The sequence below is a fragment of the Euprymna scolopes genome, chromosome 46, assembly GCF_053919585.1.
Source record: "Euprymna scolopes isolate OS-2025 chromosome 46, ASM5391958v1, whole genome shotgun sequence".
Lineage (NCBI taxonomy): Eukaryota > Metazoa > Mollusca > Cephalopoda > Sepiida > Sepiolidae > Euprymna > Euprymna scolopes.
Window position 1 is genome coordinate 138,220,064 of NC_136527.1, and position 17,457 is coordinate 138,237,520.

Sequence of the window (17,457 nt, forward strand, 5' to 3'; positions counted from 1 at the left end):
TGTAAAACTCCATGGCACCAATTTTTTTAATGAGCACAAAAGTGTCAATTTTAGCAATTAAAACCCAAAAGAAAATCCCCGAGGGGAGGGGCCACCTGAGCTTTCCCGGAAAATCCATTCTGTTACTTTTTTACTAATATCATGTTTAATGTTTGTGCAAACTCTACAAAAATTCCAATGCGTAGTTATTGAGAAAAATGCAGACAGACAAACGGACAAGTTTTAATTTACAGGACCACCCTCCTTTTGTATATAAAATTATATATGCATATATATATATATATATATATATATATATATATATATATATATATATATATATATATTTATATATATATATATTTATATATATATATATATATTTATATATATATATATATATATTTATATATATATATATATATATTTATATATATATATATATTTATATATATATATATATAAATATATATATATATATATATTTATATATATATATATATTTATATATATATATATATATATTTATATATAAATATATATATATATTTATATATATATATATATATATATTTATATATATATATATATATATATATATATTTATATATATTTATATATATATATATATATATATATTTATATATATTTATATATATATATATTTATATATATATATATATATTTATATATATATATTTATATATATTTATATATATATATATATTTATATATATATATATATATTTATATATATATATATATATTTATATATATATTTATATATATATATATATTTATATATATATATTTATATATATTTATATATATATATATATTTATATATATATATATATATATTTATATATATATATATATTTATATATATATTTATATATATATATATATTTATATATATATATTTATATATATTTATATATATATATATATTTATATATATATATATATATATTTATATATATATATATATTTATATATATATTTATATATATATATATATATATATATATATATATATATATATATAAATTCAGTTACTTCAGCTATAATCGAAACCGAAACCAAAACTTCTGATGAATTCTTGATAAAATTATCTATAAAAAATATAGATTACTGGAGTGCTATCAGCTATAATCAAAACCGAAACCAAAACTTGTGAAGAAATTGTTTATTACAAGAAATGGAAGTCCACAACAATTAAACGACAACCACTTACTCACTCAGGTGTAAACGTGACACACAAAATAAATAACACACACGTTTTCTTATTGATATATAGATGTAAAAATAAATAAATAAAAGCAATAGGGTGTGTATTTGCTCCCCCACCGAGCAAATTAGGCACAAGGCCGATTTTTATTGTGAGGAGTGAAGGGGAAATGGCATCCAACTCCCCGGAAAGTAGGGGAGCTAGATAGTGAAAATTGGTATGAAGGGTTCTCCCTACATTGACCAAGGTCTTATATGTGAGGCTGCCCCCACATATGGTCTTTGCTTGCAGTATCTGCCGGAACAGATTCTACGCCTTGATCTCGGCCCGAAGGCCAAGAACAACAGTAAATAATTACAATATTTGGCAATCCGGCAGAAAAGAAAAAAAAAATAAATAAAAAAGAAAGAAAGAAAAAAAACCCTGAACAAACTTAAATGCTTGACAGCGACACCAGACGGCAAAGTGAAGATGCTTTTTTTGAAATCCTTCCCACAAGCTCTAGGTGTATCAGAATTTTTGTAGGAATTTTTGACACCTCTAACACGAAACTGCGAATAAAATATAAAAAATCGGGGGCAAGTCTATGGGCCGAAAATGACATCGGTTACATGGAAAATCTGAAAAAAAAAAAAAACAGTATCACGTACGTACTTGTCATTGCATGTACATGTCATATTCCAAAAATCACGTAAATCGATCAAGTATTTTTTTTTTATTTAAGTAAATCAAATATTATAGCCCAGTTAATCGAGAATAAGTCGAGCGCCATGTTGGATCGACACTATGTCAGCTAACGCCACCAAATGCGATCCACGGATCAAAGAAGGGGGAGATAATTGACATATTATGTTTTTTTTTTTTTTTTTTTTTTTTTTTTTTTTCTCTGAAATGCCGAAAACAAACTTTTTCCTATTACAAATACAAATTAATAAAGTAACAATAACGACTTCTTTTCCTTTTTAGGAATGTCCGATTCAGTTATTTATTTGGAATAAAATGTCCGAATCAGTTATAAACTGATAAATTAAGACAACGACTTCTTTTCCTAAGAGTCAACAAATTAATAATTTTAAATACTGATTTCATGTCTGAATCAGTTTTTTTTTTTAAATAGACTTTATTTAAAAAAAAAAAATTCTTTTTTTTATTACAAGAAGTCAAGTTTATTTATTTATTAAGTTAATTCATAATTAAAAAAGCGATTCTCGATTAACTGTGCTTTAATATTTGATTTTCTTAAATAAAAAAAAACTACTTGATCGATTTACGTGATTTTTGGAATATGACATATACATGCAATGACAAGTACGTACGTTATACTGTTTTTTTTTTGTTTTTTTTTCAGATTTTCCATGTAATACATTTCATTTTCGGCCCATTACTAGACTTGCACCAAAACTCGTAATTTCTATTTTCAAAGTGGGTTGTTTATTTTCTTTATGGAATATACTTCCAAAATAAACTATTAAAGTTGTTTACAAAATAATAGAAGAAATATTATAGACAGCTAACATGAACTTGTGGTTTTTACAACCTTCTGTCCATCCGTAGTTCTAAACAAGGACAAACTGTCACTTCCGATTTTTCGCTAAGAACGAAAAATGCTTGTGAAATCGCGCATTTTTCAAACAGTCTTTTACAAAATTCTTTTATTTAAAAAATAAAGGGAATTTCAAATACAAATATGGATAAATTCTGAACAATGAAAAATGGAACTAAACATTCAATAGTATTTTTATAAGTGATTTTTTCGCATTTATATCGATTTTTTAAATCGAAGTAAATAAAATGTCGTTGATTTTTTAAAAATCTTTTTTTTTTAAAACCGATTTAAAAGAACAAATATTGTGTAATTTGTTATTAAACCTGTTATTTTTTTTTCAATTCGGTCTTTGCTCCTCTAATAGAAAAAAAATTAGGGTTTGAATTATATTTTTCAAGCTTCTTTTTTTTTTACATAGGCATTGTCACTTATCAAGGCCAAAAGGCTACTCGAGGATAAGGGTTAAAGAGTGTACAGTAGAAATTAGACAATATAGTAATTGTTAGTAATGGAAATTCGGTAAATTTGTTAACAAGTTGAACAGCTCATCAAGAACTTGTTTACATTAGGCTTGAAGACAACCATATTGTAATCAGCTGGAAAGCAGGAAAATATAAGACAATTCCATAGGCGTGCAGTTCTAAGAAAGAAACTTTGTTCATGGAATCTACATTTAGGTTTAGGCACAGATAACGAGTGGGGGGAATTATTGATAGTGTTTTCAGCTAGACGAGTGTTTCTTTGAAAGTTTGGCGAGGGGGGACCGTGGATTGAAGCTCAGTCGAACACTTTCCATGAAAGTGATGATACATTAGAGACAAACTCACAACATCTCTTCTGTGAGATAGAGGTTACAGGGAAGAGAAAAGGACATCTCCTACGAGACTACGAAGTCTATTTCGAACTCTGTCAAGACAAGACAAGTCCTTTCTGACAGCTCCTGCCTTGATTTGGCAACAGTACTCCATACATGGACGTACCTGGCTCTTATATAAGTCGAGAATTGTATCAGCAGTGAGATGTCTACTGGATCGATAGAATGATCCCACCATTTTTCCAGCGACCTTGGCAACAGATTTGATGTATTCGTTCCATTTAAGATCAGGAGTAACGGTCAAACCCAGAAACTTGTCAAAACTTGTGGCCTCCTCAAGACAAGAGCAATTCATTTCAATTGATGCCAGATGGGGAGCAGAACGTTGATGATGTAAAGTTAGTAGGTCGAATTATTGTAAGCTTGTAAAGATAGGAGGTCGAATTAATCAATTTTTTTCATGCACTCTAAAGATTGGTTTCTTACACTGCCAGATATTGACTTGGATTTTTTTTTATATATATATATAATCTGGTTGGACTAGTATCCCTTCTTTTTGACAAGGAAAAACTGCTTAAAAAAGGGGGGGCTAAATTCTCGATATATGGTTCAAATAGGACCAAATTTCTCAAATTTAGCCTTTCTGGGGGGGGGGGGGTCAATTTTTACGACGTGCCCTAGCGTACAATAAGTGTATTGTTTCCTCTACATTGACCAACGTCTTATATGTTGGGTTGCCCCCACATAGTTTTGCTTGCAGTATCTGCCGGACAGATACTACACTTCGATCCAGACCCGAAGGTCAAGAACAACAGTAAATAAAAGCAATAGTCAAATTACAATATTTGGTAATCCGGCAGAAAAAAAAAAAGAAAGATAAAAAAGAAAGAAGAAAAAAAAACTTAACAAACTTAAATGCTTTACAGCGACACCAGACGGCAAAGTGAAATTCTTCAGACAAGTGTTGTTTGTTATTTTGCCCAACGTTTCGGCCGATATAACCTCCGATCTTCTTCAGATGTCTATTGTTAAACTCTGGAATCCACACACACACACACACACACACACACACACACACACACACACACACATATATATATATATATATATATATATATATATATATATATATTTAGGAAAATGGCTGATAATTTATAATTAAAATTAAAAATTGGTTTTATAAAGAGGAACACAACAAAGTCAATAAATTGTACGATCGTTTCGGAAACGATGTTTTTATTGAGATAGACATAAGTCATGGAAAATAATTTTAACATTTAGTTTTTCGAAACAAAGTCTCCTCATCAGCAAAAATTTTGGGTGTTTTTTTTAAACACCAAAAATAAACCTAGCATTTTTTTTAAGTAAGGCAGATGTATCTTATAATGGTTCGCATTTTAAAATTCGTAAGTATCATCGTCAAACATCTATAAGCTAGATTTACCATCCAAATGAATGCTTTGACGATGATACTTGTAATACATGTAGCTTATAGATGCTTGGACGATGATACTTACGAATTTTAAAATGCGAACCATTATAAGATATTACTTTAAAAAAAAAACTCTAGGTTTATTTTTGGTGTCTCTAAAAAAAAAACCCACCCCATATTTTTGCTGATGAGGAGACTTTGTTTCAAAAACTAAATGTTAAAATTATTGTCCATGACTTAATGTCTATCAATAAACACATCGTTTCTGAAACGATCGTACAATTTATTAACTTTGTTGTGATCCTTCTTATGAAACCGATTTCAATTTTTAATTTTAACTATAAAATCTCAATCATCTCACTAAATATTAAAATAGCTCTAGGATATATATGCCTATTGAGCTTATTATATATCTGCATTACAACGAGCATTAGTGATTTTACTATTACATTAAAATACACCCTGCTCTTTAAACTGCTGTTCTTATCCCCTTTAAATATATATATATATAAATATATATATATATATATATATATATATAAGTCCACTATTAATTTATTTTTTAAAAGATTCGTCCCAATAGTGTAGAAGTGTCAAGATTAAAGAAATACATAAAAAAGATAAAGAAATTAACTTACTTTTGTTTTTGTTCGTTTTGTAGATCAGATATTTTTTTTTGTTTTTGTATCAGTTTTTTCCCGTTAAATTTTGTATTTATTTATTTTTATTATTTATTTATTTTTTTTTTTTATCCAAACTGGAAGCCCTTAAATCTAGACGGTAATCAGCACCATGCAAAACTGCTAAAAAGATATACACAGAAACTTTTGGACAAATATAAAAAAATAAAAGAGCCCCTGGGGCACACCCAAGAGTTACCGTGAAGTATAGACAAACTAAATTATATAGAAATCAGTTACAACTTTTCAGAAAGTTTTATAAAAATCCAGGCATCAATAATTGATTACACTGTGTAATTTGCTATCAAATCTGTTATTTTTTTTTAAAATTTGTCTTTGCTCCTTTAATTGAAAAAAAAATAGGGTTTGAATTACATTTTTCAAGTAGTTACAAGCTTCTTTTTTTTACATAGGCATTGCCACTTATCAAGGTCAAGAGGTCACTCGAGGATAAATTGGGCAATCTAGTAATTGTTAGTAATGGAAATTCAGTAAATTTGTTAACAAGTTGAACGGCTCATCAAGAACTTGTTTACGTTAGACTTGAAGACAACCATATTTTAGTCAGTTGGAAAGCAGGAAAACGGAAGACAATTCCACAGGCGTGCAGTTCTAATAAAAAAGCTTTGTTCATGGAATCTACGTTTAGGTTTAGGCGCAGATAAAGAGTGGGGTGAATTATTGATAGTGTTTTCAGCTAGACGAGTTTTTCTTGTGAAAGTTTGGCGAGGGGGGACATAGATTGAAGCTCAGTGGAACACTTTCCATGAAAATAACGATACATCAGAGACAAACTCGCAACATCTCTTCTGTGAGATAGCGGTTGCAGGGAAGGAGAAAAGGACATCTCCTACGAGGCTACAAAGTCTTTTTTGAACCCTATCAAGGCAGGACAAGTCCTTTCTAGCAGCTCTTACCCAGATGTGGCAACAGTACTCCATACTTGGACGTACCTGGCTCTTATATAAGTAGAGAATTGTATCAGCAGTGAGATGTCTACGGGATCGATAGAAGGATCCCAACATTTTTCCAGCAACCTTGGCAACAGATTTGAAATACGTGTTCCATTTAAGAGCAGGAGTGAAGGTCAAGCCCAGAAGCTTGTCAAAACTTGATGTAAAGATAGGAGGTCGAATCATTGAAAGCTTGTAAAAATAGGAGGTCGAATTAATCAAATTTTTTTCATGCATTCTTAAGATTGGTTTCTGACACTGCCAGATATTGACTGAAAAATTTTTTTTTTTATAATTTGGTCAGACTATTATCCTTTTCTTTTTGACAAGGCCAAACTGCTTTAAAAAAGGGCTAAATTTGCGAAATATGGTTCAAATAGGACCAAATTTCTGGAATTTAGCCTTTTTTGGGGGGTCAATTGTTACGATGTGCACTAGCGTACTATAAACACTCTGTATAGTTATGAAGGAAGGGCCTCACTCATAAGGAAAAGACAATAAGACATGGTAGTTAATTTCGATAAGCAACATACATGTGTACCAACTCCCCAGGGAGTAGGGGAGCTGGATAGTGAAAATTCGGATGAAAGGGTTTCGCTATATTGACCAACGTCTTATATGTGGGGGTGCACCCACATATGGTCTTTGCTTACAGTATCTGCCGGTCAGATACTACACTTTGATCCCAACCCGAAGGCCAAGAACAACGGTAAATAAAAGGAATAGTCAAATTACAATATTTGGGAATCCGGCAGAAAAAATAAAAGAAAGAGAAAAAAAGAAAAAAAGAAATAAAAAGAAAGAAGAAAAAAAACTTAACAAACTTAAATGCTTGACAGCGACACCAGACAGCCGATATAACCTCCGCTTCAGGTGAATCTTGTTGACCTCTGGAATCCACACAAACACACACATATGTATATAATTCGAGGTTGCTATTTTATTATTAAAGTTAAGGTAACCATTGAAATACAACGCGGTTAATACAAAAATGCTCAATACCGAAGTAGAGCAAGTTACACTTTCAATTTGTCTTTACATAAGTAGCAATTTGTTGCTACACAGTCATGAGCATGTTTCAGTCATCTAATATTTAGTAACTGGAGACCTCTTCAGGTAGCAACGCTTATTTTCGAAAGCAGAATTCTTATACCGGGGTTTGTTTTACTATAAATATAGAGATTCGAAAAAGTTGTCAAAAAACATATATATGACAAATAAATGTTACCAAAGGCAAGATAAGTAATTTTTCTAGCTATCTGGATATTTTTTAGTGTTTTATTTAATGTAAAATTTTTATTTAGCCTGAAAAATACACAGTGTTTACCGATGTGTTTGAAAAATACAAATGGCGATGGATTCTGTGCTGAACACGTAAACTTTGGGAAAATGAGTTAAAACTAAAAACCTATTAAAAATACTGTTAGGAACTCACTCAATGTATGTTACCGTGACATAGGCTGACATATATTCGGTGTGTTTTTAAAAGTATTTAGCCCCCAAGTCCCCAAGGCCTTAACATATTTAAATTTGAGTTCAGCACCATGCAAAACTGCTAAAAAGACATACACAGAACATTTTGAACAAATATGATGAAATAGTCCCAAAAATAAAAGAGCCCCTGGGGCACACCCAAGAGTTATCACGAAGTATAGACAAACTAAATTATATAGAAATTAGTTTCAACTTTTCAGAAAGTTTTGTAAAAATCCATGGCACCATTTTTTTACTCATATCATGTTTATTGTTTGTGCAAAATCTAAAAAAATTCCAAGGCGTAGTTATTGAGAAAAATGCAGACAGACGAACGGACAAGGTTGAATTTATAGGTCCACCCTCCTTTTGTATATAAAATTAAATATATATATATATATATATATATACATATATATATATAAATATATATATATATATATATATATATATATATATATACATATATATATATAGATGTATGTATATATATATGTATATATATATGTATGTATATATATGTATGTATATATATATGTATGTATATGTATGTATGTATGTATATGTATGTATGTATGTATGTATATATATATACACATATATATATATGTATATATATGTATGTATATATATACATATATATATGTATACGGCATAATCACGTTGACACACCGGTTCTCGTCAGATCACCGGAGTTAAGCAACGTTGAGCCTGGCTAATACCAGATGGGTGACCATTTGGGAATTCTAGGCGCTGTATGTGCTCTCCGCTTATCTCGGCATTGTTTCCAGTCGTCTTGTACCTCAACTTGCCACTGGTATGCAACAATGTTGACTCAGGAGAGGCGTGGTTAGAGGTTGCGCAAGTCTTGCCACACAAATTTCACGCGCAGGCACCCTTACAGTGGGTATCCATAGTCTGTCAAGACTGATGGAAGCCTTCATATATATGTATGTATATATATATATATACAGTTATATATATACATATGTATGTATATATATATATGTACATATATATATATATATATATGTACATATATATATATATATATATATATATATGTACATATATATATATGTACATATATATATATATGTACATATATATATATATATATATATATATATATATGTACATATATATATATGTACATATATATATATATGTACATATATATATATATGTACATATATATATATATATATGTACATATATATATATATATATATATATATAAATTCAGTTACTTCAGCTATAATCGAAACCGAAACCAAAACTTTTGAAGAAATTGTTTATTACAAGAAATGGAAGTCCAGAACAATTAAACGACAGCCACTTACTCACTCAGGTGTAAGCGTGACACACAAAATAAATAACACACACGTTTTCCTATTGATATATAGATGTACAAATAAATAAATAAAAGCAATAGGGTGTGTATTTGCTCCCCCACCGAGCAAATTAGGCACAAGGCCGATTTTTAATGTGAAGAGTGAAGGGGAACTGGGGACCAACTCCCCGGGAAGTAGGGGAGCTAGATAGTGAAAATTGGTATGAAGGGTTCTCCCTACATTGACCAAGGTCTTATATCCGAGGTTGCCCCCACATATGGTCTTTGCTTGCAGTATCTGCCGGAACACATTCTACACTTTGATCTCGGCCCGAAGGCCAAGAACAACAGTAAATAATTACAATATTTGGCAATCCGGCAGAAAAGAAAAAAAAAGAAAGAAAAAAAAGAAAGAAGAAAAAGAAAGAAAAAAAAACTGAACAAACTTAAATGCTCGACAGCGACACCAGACGGCAAAGTGAAGAGCATGTGCTACAAAATTTTGAAATCCTTCCCACAAGCTAGCTCTTGGTGTATCAGAATTTTTGTAGGAATTTTTCACACCTCTAACACGAAACTGCGAATAAAATATAAAAACTCGTAATTTCTATTTTTAAATTGGGTTGTTTATTTTCTTTATGGAATATACTTCAAAAATAAACTATTAAAGTTGTTTAAAAAAAAATAGAAGAAATATTATAGATAGCTAACGTGAACGTGTGGTTTTTACAGCCTTCTGTCGATCCGTAGTTCTAAACAAGGACAAACTGTCACTTCCGGTTTTTCGCTAAGAACGTAAAAATGCTTGTGTAATCGCGCATTTTTAAAAGAGTCTTTTAAAAAATTCTTTTATTTAAAAAATAAATGGAATTTCAAATATAAATATAGATAAATTCTGAACAATGAAAAATGGAACTAAACATTCAATAGTATTTTTATAAGTGATTTTTTTGAATTTATATCGATTTTTTAAATCGAAGTAAATTTCGTTGATTTTTTAAAAGTCTTTTTTCAAAGATTTAACAAAACAAATATTGTGTAATTTGCTATTAAACCTGTTATTTTTTTTTAATTCGGTCTTTGCTCCTCTAATAGAAAAAAATTAGGGTTTGAATTACATTTTGCAAGCTTCTTTTTTTTTACATAGGCATTGCATTTTCAAGGCCAAGAGGCAACTCGAGGATAAGGGTTAAAGAGTGTACAGTAGAAATTTGACAATATAGTAATTGTTAGTAATGAAAATTCGGTAAATTTGTTTACAAGTTGAACGGATCATCAAGAACTTGTTTACGTTAGACTTGAAGACAACCATATTGTAATCAGCTGGAAAGCAGAAAAACGGAAGACAATTCCATAGGTGTGCAGTTCTAAGAAAGAAGCTTTGTTCATGGAATCTACATTTAGGTTTAGGCACAGATAACGAGTGGGGGGAATTATTGATAGTGTTTTCAGTTAGACGAGTGTTACTTTGAAAGTTTGGCGAGGGGAGACCATAGATTGGAGCTCAGTCGAACACTTTCCATGAAAATAACGATACATCAGAGACAAACTCACAACATCTCTTCTGTGAGATAGAGGTTACAGGGAAGAGAAAAGGGCATCTCTTACGAGACTACGAAGTCTATTTTGAACTCTGTCAAGGCAGGACAAGTCCTTTCTGGCAGCTGCTGCCCAGATGTGGCAACAGTACTCCATACATGGACGTACCTGGCTCTTATATAAGTCGAGAATTGTATCAGCAGTGAGATGTCTACTGGATCGATAGAAGGATCCCACCATTTTTCCAGCGACCTTGGCAACAGATTTGATGTATGCGTTCCATTTAAGATCAGGAGTAAATGTCAAGCCCAGAAGCGTGTCAAAACTTGAGGCCTCCTCAAGACGAGAGCCATTCATTTCAATTGATGCCAGATGTGGATCAGAACGTTGATGATGTAAAGTTAGGAGGTCGAATTATTTTAAGCTTGTAAAGATAGGAGGTCGAATTAATCAATTTTTTTCATGCATTCTTAAGATTGGTTTCTTACACTGCCAAATATTGACTTAGAATTTTTTTTTTATAATTTGGTTGGACTAGTATCCCTTCTTTTTGACAAGGCCAAACTGCTTAAAAAAAGAGGGGGCTAAATTCTCGATATATGGTTCAAATAGGACCAAATTTCTCAAATTTAGCCTTTCTGGGGGGGGTCAGTTTTTACAACGTGCCCTAGCGTACTACATGTGTATTATTTCCGCTACATTGACCAAGGTCTTATATGTTGGGTTGCCCCCACTTAGTCTTTGCTTGCAGTATCGGCCGGACAGATACTACACTTTGAACCAGACCCGAGCAACAAGAAGAAAAAAAAAGAAACGAAAGACAAAAAAGAAAAAGAAAAAAAACTGAACAAACTAAAATGCTTGACAGCGACACCAGACGGCAAAGTGAAATTCTTCGGACAATTGTTATTTTGCCCAACCTCCGACCTTCTACAGGTCTATCTTGTTGAACAATAGAATCCACACACACACACACACACACACACACACACACACACACACACAAATATATATATATATATATATATATATATATATATATATATATATATATATATATATATATATATATAGAGAGAGAGAGAGAGAGAGAGAGAGAGAATAAAAAGGAACAAACCGTATTCATCAAAATTTCGTCTTTATTTCGAGACTTCCTCTGGATGAATGAGATTAAAAAACCAAAAAATATACCAGTACAAAATATTTGAAAATGTTTCACGTGCACAGGGTGACGCAGTTCTATTTCAGAGAAACGGAAAATTGATGTTGGAAATTCAAAAAGGAGGGGGCGGGCTGGCGCTGTTAAAGAGAAGGAAATTTTAGTGACGTCATATAGTCGTTAATGTAATTTTTAAACTATGAACGCAAGTTTATATTCTATTGGGAAAAAGATATATCTGTTGAAATTCAAATATAAGTTTGTAACAGAATGAAATTCGCGAAATATGGTTCAAATAGGACCAAATGTCTCGAATTTAGCCTTTTTTGGGAGGAGTCAATTTTTATGTGTCCTTGCGTGCTATAAACACTGTATACTTATGATGAAGGGCCTTAACAAATATAAATGCTTGACAGCGACACCAGACGGCAAAGTGAAGATGTGCTACAAAATTTTGAAATTCTTACTACAAGCTCATCTTGAGTGTTGTTTGTTATTTTGCCCAACGTTTCGGCCGATATAACCTCCGACCTTCTACAGGTGGATCTTGTCGAACTCTGGAATCCACACACACACACACACACACGCACATATATATATATATATATATATATATATATATATATATATATATATATATATATATATATATATATATATTTAGGAAGATGGCTGATAATTTATAATTAAAATTAAAAATTAAAATCGGTTTCATAAGGAGGAACACGACAAAATCAATAAATTGTACGATCGTTTCGGAAACAATGTTTTTATTGAGATGGACATTAAGTCATGGACAATAATTTTAACATAGTTTTTTAAAACAAAATCTCCTCATCAGCAAAAATATTGGGTGTTTTTTTCTTTAAAGACACCAAAAATAAACCTAGCATTTTTTTTTAAGTAAGGCAGAAGATGTATCTTATAATGGTTCGTCTTTTAAAATTCTTAAGTATCATCGTCAAACATCTCTAAGCTACATTTACCATCCAAATGAATGCTTTGTCGATGATACTTTTAATACTTTTAATACCAAGCTTATAGATGCACCCATACTAGTATATATAAATATATATATATATATATATATATATATATATATATATATATATATAGATAGATAGATAGATAGATAGATATAGATATATAGATATATATATGAAGAGTGAAGAGCAACAAGAAGATAAAAAAAGAAACGAAAGACAAAAAAGAAAAAGATAAAAAATTTAACAAACTTAAATGCTTGACAGCGACACCAGACGGCAAAGTAAAGGGCGAGCTACAAAATTTTGAAATTCTTTGGACAAGCTCATCTTGAGTGTTGTTTGTTATTTTGTCCAACGTTTCGGCCGATATAACCTCCGACCTTTTTCAGGTGTATCTTGTTGAACTCTGGCATCCACACACACACACACACACACACACACACATAAATATAAAATATATTTAGTAAGATCCAACCCATAAAGTGATTTATGATTCAAATTAAAAATTGAAAATCGGTTCCTAAACACTTGATAAGTGGCAATACCTATGTAAAAAAATAGCTTGTTATAAGCTATAAAAATGTAATTCAAACCTTAATTTTTTTTTTCAATTAAAGGAGCAAAGACCTAATTTTTAATAATAACACGTTTAATAGCAAAATACACAATATTTGTTTTTTTTTTAAATCGGTTTTTTAAAAAAAAGATTTACAGAAAATAAAAGAAATTTTATTTACTTCGACTATAAAAATCAATGTACATTCGAAAAAAAATCACTAACCTATAAAATACGATTGCATTTTTAGTTCCATTCTTCATTGTTCAGAATTTATCCATATTTATATTTGAAATTCCATTTATTTTTTTAAATAAAAGAATTTTTTAAACGACTATTTGAAAAAAGCGCGATTACGCAGAAAAACCGGAAGTAGCAGTTTGTTCTTGTTTAGAACTACGGATGGACAGAAGGCAGTAAAAACCACACGTTCGCGTTAGCCGTCTATAATATTTCTCCTATTATTTTGTAAACAGCTTTAATAGTTTATTTTTTAAGTATATTCCACAAAGAAAATAAACAACCCACCTTTAAAAGAGAAATTACGAGTTTTTACATTTTATTCGCAGTTTCGTGTTAGAGGTGTCAAAACTTCCTACAAAAATTCTGATACACCTTGTGGGGAATTTCAAAATTTTGTCGTCTGGTGTCGCTGTAAAGCATTTAAGTTTGTTAATTTTTTCTTTCTTTTTTTTTTTTGTTTTCCCTTTCTTTTTTTTTTTTTGTTTTCCCTTTCTTTTTTTTTTGTTTTCCCTTCCTTTCTTTTTTTTGTGTTCCCTTTCTTTCTTTTTTTTTGTGTTCCCTTTCTTTCTTTTTTTTTGTCTTTTCTGCCGGATTGCCAAATATTGTAATTTTACTATTGTTTTTTATTTACTGTTGTTCTTGGCCTTCGGGCCGGGATCAAAGTGTAGTATCTGTTCCGGCAGATACTGCAAGCTATGACTAGCTATGACTAGCAAAGACCAGATGTGGGGGCAACCCCACATGCCCGACCATTAACCAGCTCCCATTTCCCACCTCTCGGGAGCTGGTCCCCTTTTTCCCTTCCCCCTCCCTTCACTCCTCACATTAAAAATTGGCCTTGTGCCTAATTTGCTCGGTGGGGGAGCAAATAAATACCATCTGTTCCGGCAGATACTGCAAGCTATGACTAGCTAGGACTAGCTATGACTAGCAAAGACCAGATGTGGGGGCAACCCCACATGCCTGACCTTTAACAAGCTCCCATTTCCCACCTCTCGGGAGCTGGTCCCCTTTTCCCCTTCCCCCTCCCTTCACTCCTCACATTAAAAATCGGCCTTGTGCCTAATTTGCTCGGTGGGGGAGCAAATAAATACCATCTGTTCCGCCAGATACTGCAAGCAAAGACCATATGTGGTTCAGTGGGGGGGAAGATGTGGCTAGTTACCTTTAATGCATCTAAAACCAAACTCCTATCCTTACATCATCAACGCTCTGATCCCCAGCTGGCATCAATTGTGATGGATGGCTCTCGTCTGGGTGAGACCCCGTGTTTTGACAAGCTTCTGGGTTTGACCTTTACTCCTGATCTGAAATGGAACACGTACATCAAGTCTGTTGCCAAGGTCGCAGGAAAGATGGTGGGATCCTTCTACCGCTCCAGAAGATATCTCACTACTGATGCAATTCTCTATCTTTATAAAAGCCAAGTACGGCCAAGGATGGAATACTGTTGCCATATCTGGGCAGGAGCTGCCAAAAACAGCCTATCATGCCTTGACAGAGTACAAAATAGACTTCGTGGTTTAGTGGGGGATGCCCTTTTCTCTACCCTGCAACCCCTCTCCCACAGAAGAGACGTTGCGAGCCTATCCTTGTTTTATCGTTATTTTCATGGCAGGTGCTCGTCTGAACTCCAATCCCTGGTCCCCCCTCGCCAAACTTTCACGAAAAACACCCGTCTAGCTGAATCCACTGTGAAAAATTTCCCCCACTCTATATCTGTGCCTAAATCAAAACGCGGATTTCATGAGCAAAGCTTCTTTCTTAGAACTGCACGCCTGTGGAACTCTGTTCCGTCTGCCTGCTTCCCTCCGGACTACAACTTGGATGTCTTCAAGTCTAATGTTAATAAATTCCTAATGAACCGCCCCCCTAATTAAACACTTCATAAAATCTCCTCACTAACGTGATGTACTTGCAATAACCCTTATCCCTGAGTGGCTTCTGGGCCTTGATAAGTGGTGATCACTGTGTAAAAAAAAAAAAAAAATAATAATCCCACGTAAAAGACCTTGGTCAATGTAGGCGCCACCCTTCATACCAATTTTCACTATCCAGCTCCCCCAGGGAGTTGGTTCCCATTTCCCCTTCAATCCTCACATCAAAAATCGGACTTGTGCCTAATTTGCTCGGTGGGGAAGCAAATAAACACCCTATTGCTTTTATTTATTTTTACATCTTTATATCATAAGGAAAACGTGTGTATTATTTATTTTGTGTGTCACGATAATAATAAACTGCTAATAAACTAAAAAAAAAAACTCGTAATTTCTATTTTTAAAGTGGGTTGTTTATTTTCTTTATGGAGTATACTTCAAAAATAAACTATTGAAATTGTTTAAAAGAATAATAGAAGAAATATTATAGACGGCTAACGCGAACGTGTGGTATTTACAGCTTCCTATCCATCCGTAGTTCTAAAGAAAGACAAAATGTCACTTCCGGTTTTTCGCTAAGAACGTAAAAACGCTTTCGTAATCAATCGCGCTTTTTTCAAATAGTCGTTTAAAAAATTATTTTATATATATGTGTATGTGCGTGTGGATTCCAGAGTTCAACAAGATACACTTGCAGAAGGTCGGAGGTTATATCGGCCAAAACAAAAAGATTAGCTTGTCCGAAGAATTTCAAAATGTTGCTAATCACTTTGCCGTCTAGTGTCGCTGTCAAGCATTTCTGTTTGGTAATTTTTTTTTCATTCTTTTTTTCTTTTTTTTTTCTTTTCTACCGGATTGCCAAATATTGTAATTTGACTATTGCTTTTATTTACTGTTGTTCTTGGCCTTCAGGCCGGGAACAAAGTGTAGTATCTGTTCCGGTAGATACTGCAAGCAAAGACCATATGTGGGAGCGACCCCACATATAAGACCTTGGTCAATGTAGGGGCAACCCTTCATACCAATTGTCACTATCCAGCTCCCCTCCTCTCCGGGGAGTTGGTCCCCATTTCCTCTTCACTCCTCACATTAAAAATCGGCCTTGTGCCTAATTTGCTCGGTGGGGGAGCAAATAAATACAAACCCTTCATACAAATTGTCACTATCCAGCTCCTCTACTCCCCGGGGAGTTGGTCCCCATTTCCCCTTCACTCCTCACTTTAAAAATCGGCCTTGAGCCTAATTTGCTCAGTGGGGGAGCAAATAAATACCTCAAAGTGTAGTATCTGTTCCGGTAGATACTGCAAGCACAGACCATATGTGCGGGTAACACCACATATAAGACCTTGGTCAATGTAGGGGAAACCCTTCATACCAATTGTCACTATCCAGCTCCCCTACTCCCCGGGGAGTTGGCCCCATTCCCCCTTCACTCCTCACTTTAAAAATCAGCCTTGCGCTAAATTTGCTATACAGGGGTACTGAGATTTGGGAAAATCTACGTGATCGGTTTTCGGCCGGAAATTTTGCGATTAATGGGTCAAAGTTCAACGATTTGACCTTTGAGAACTCTATCAAACTCCTCCGACAATTTACGGTATAAACACTTGACATTTTAGATATAGATTCCTTGGATATGGTTCTAACTTAATAACT

General features: G+C 32.7%; 1 protein-coding gene and 1 pseudogene across 1 annotated transcript in view; both read left to right on the forward strand.

Annotated features, from left to right (window-relative positions):
- LOC145271429 (uncharacterized) overlaps nucleotides 1-17,457 on the forward strand; it is a 390,062-nt gene that overhangs the window by 171,670 nt on the left and 200,935 nt on the right. The gene's annotated exons all lie outside the window — the stretch shown is intronic.
- Nucleotides 8,754-8,870, forward strand: LOC145272031 (5S ribosomal RNA; annotated as a pseudogene).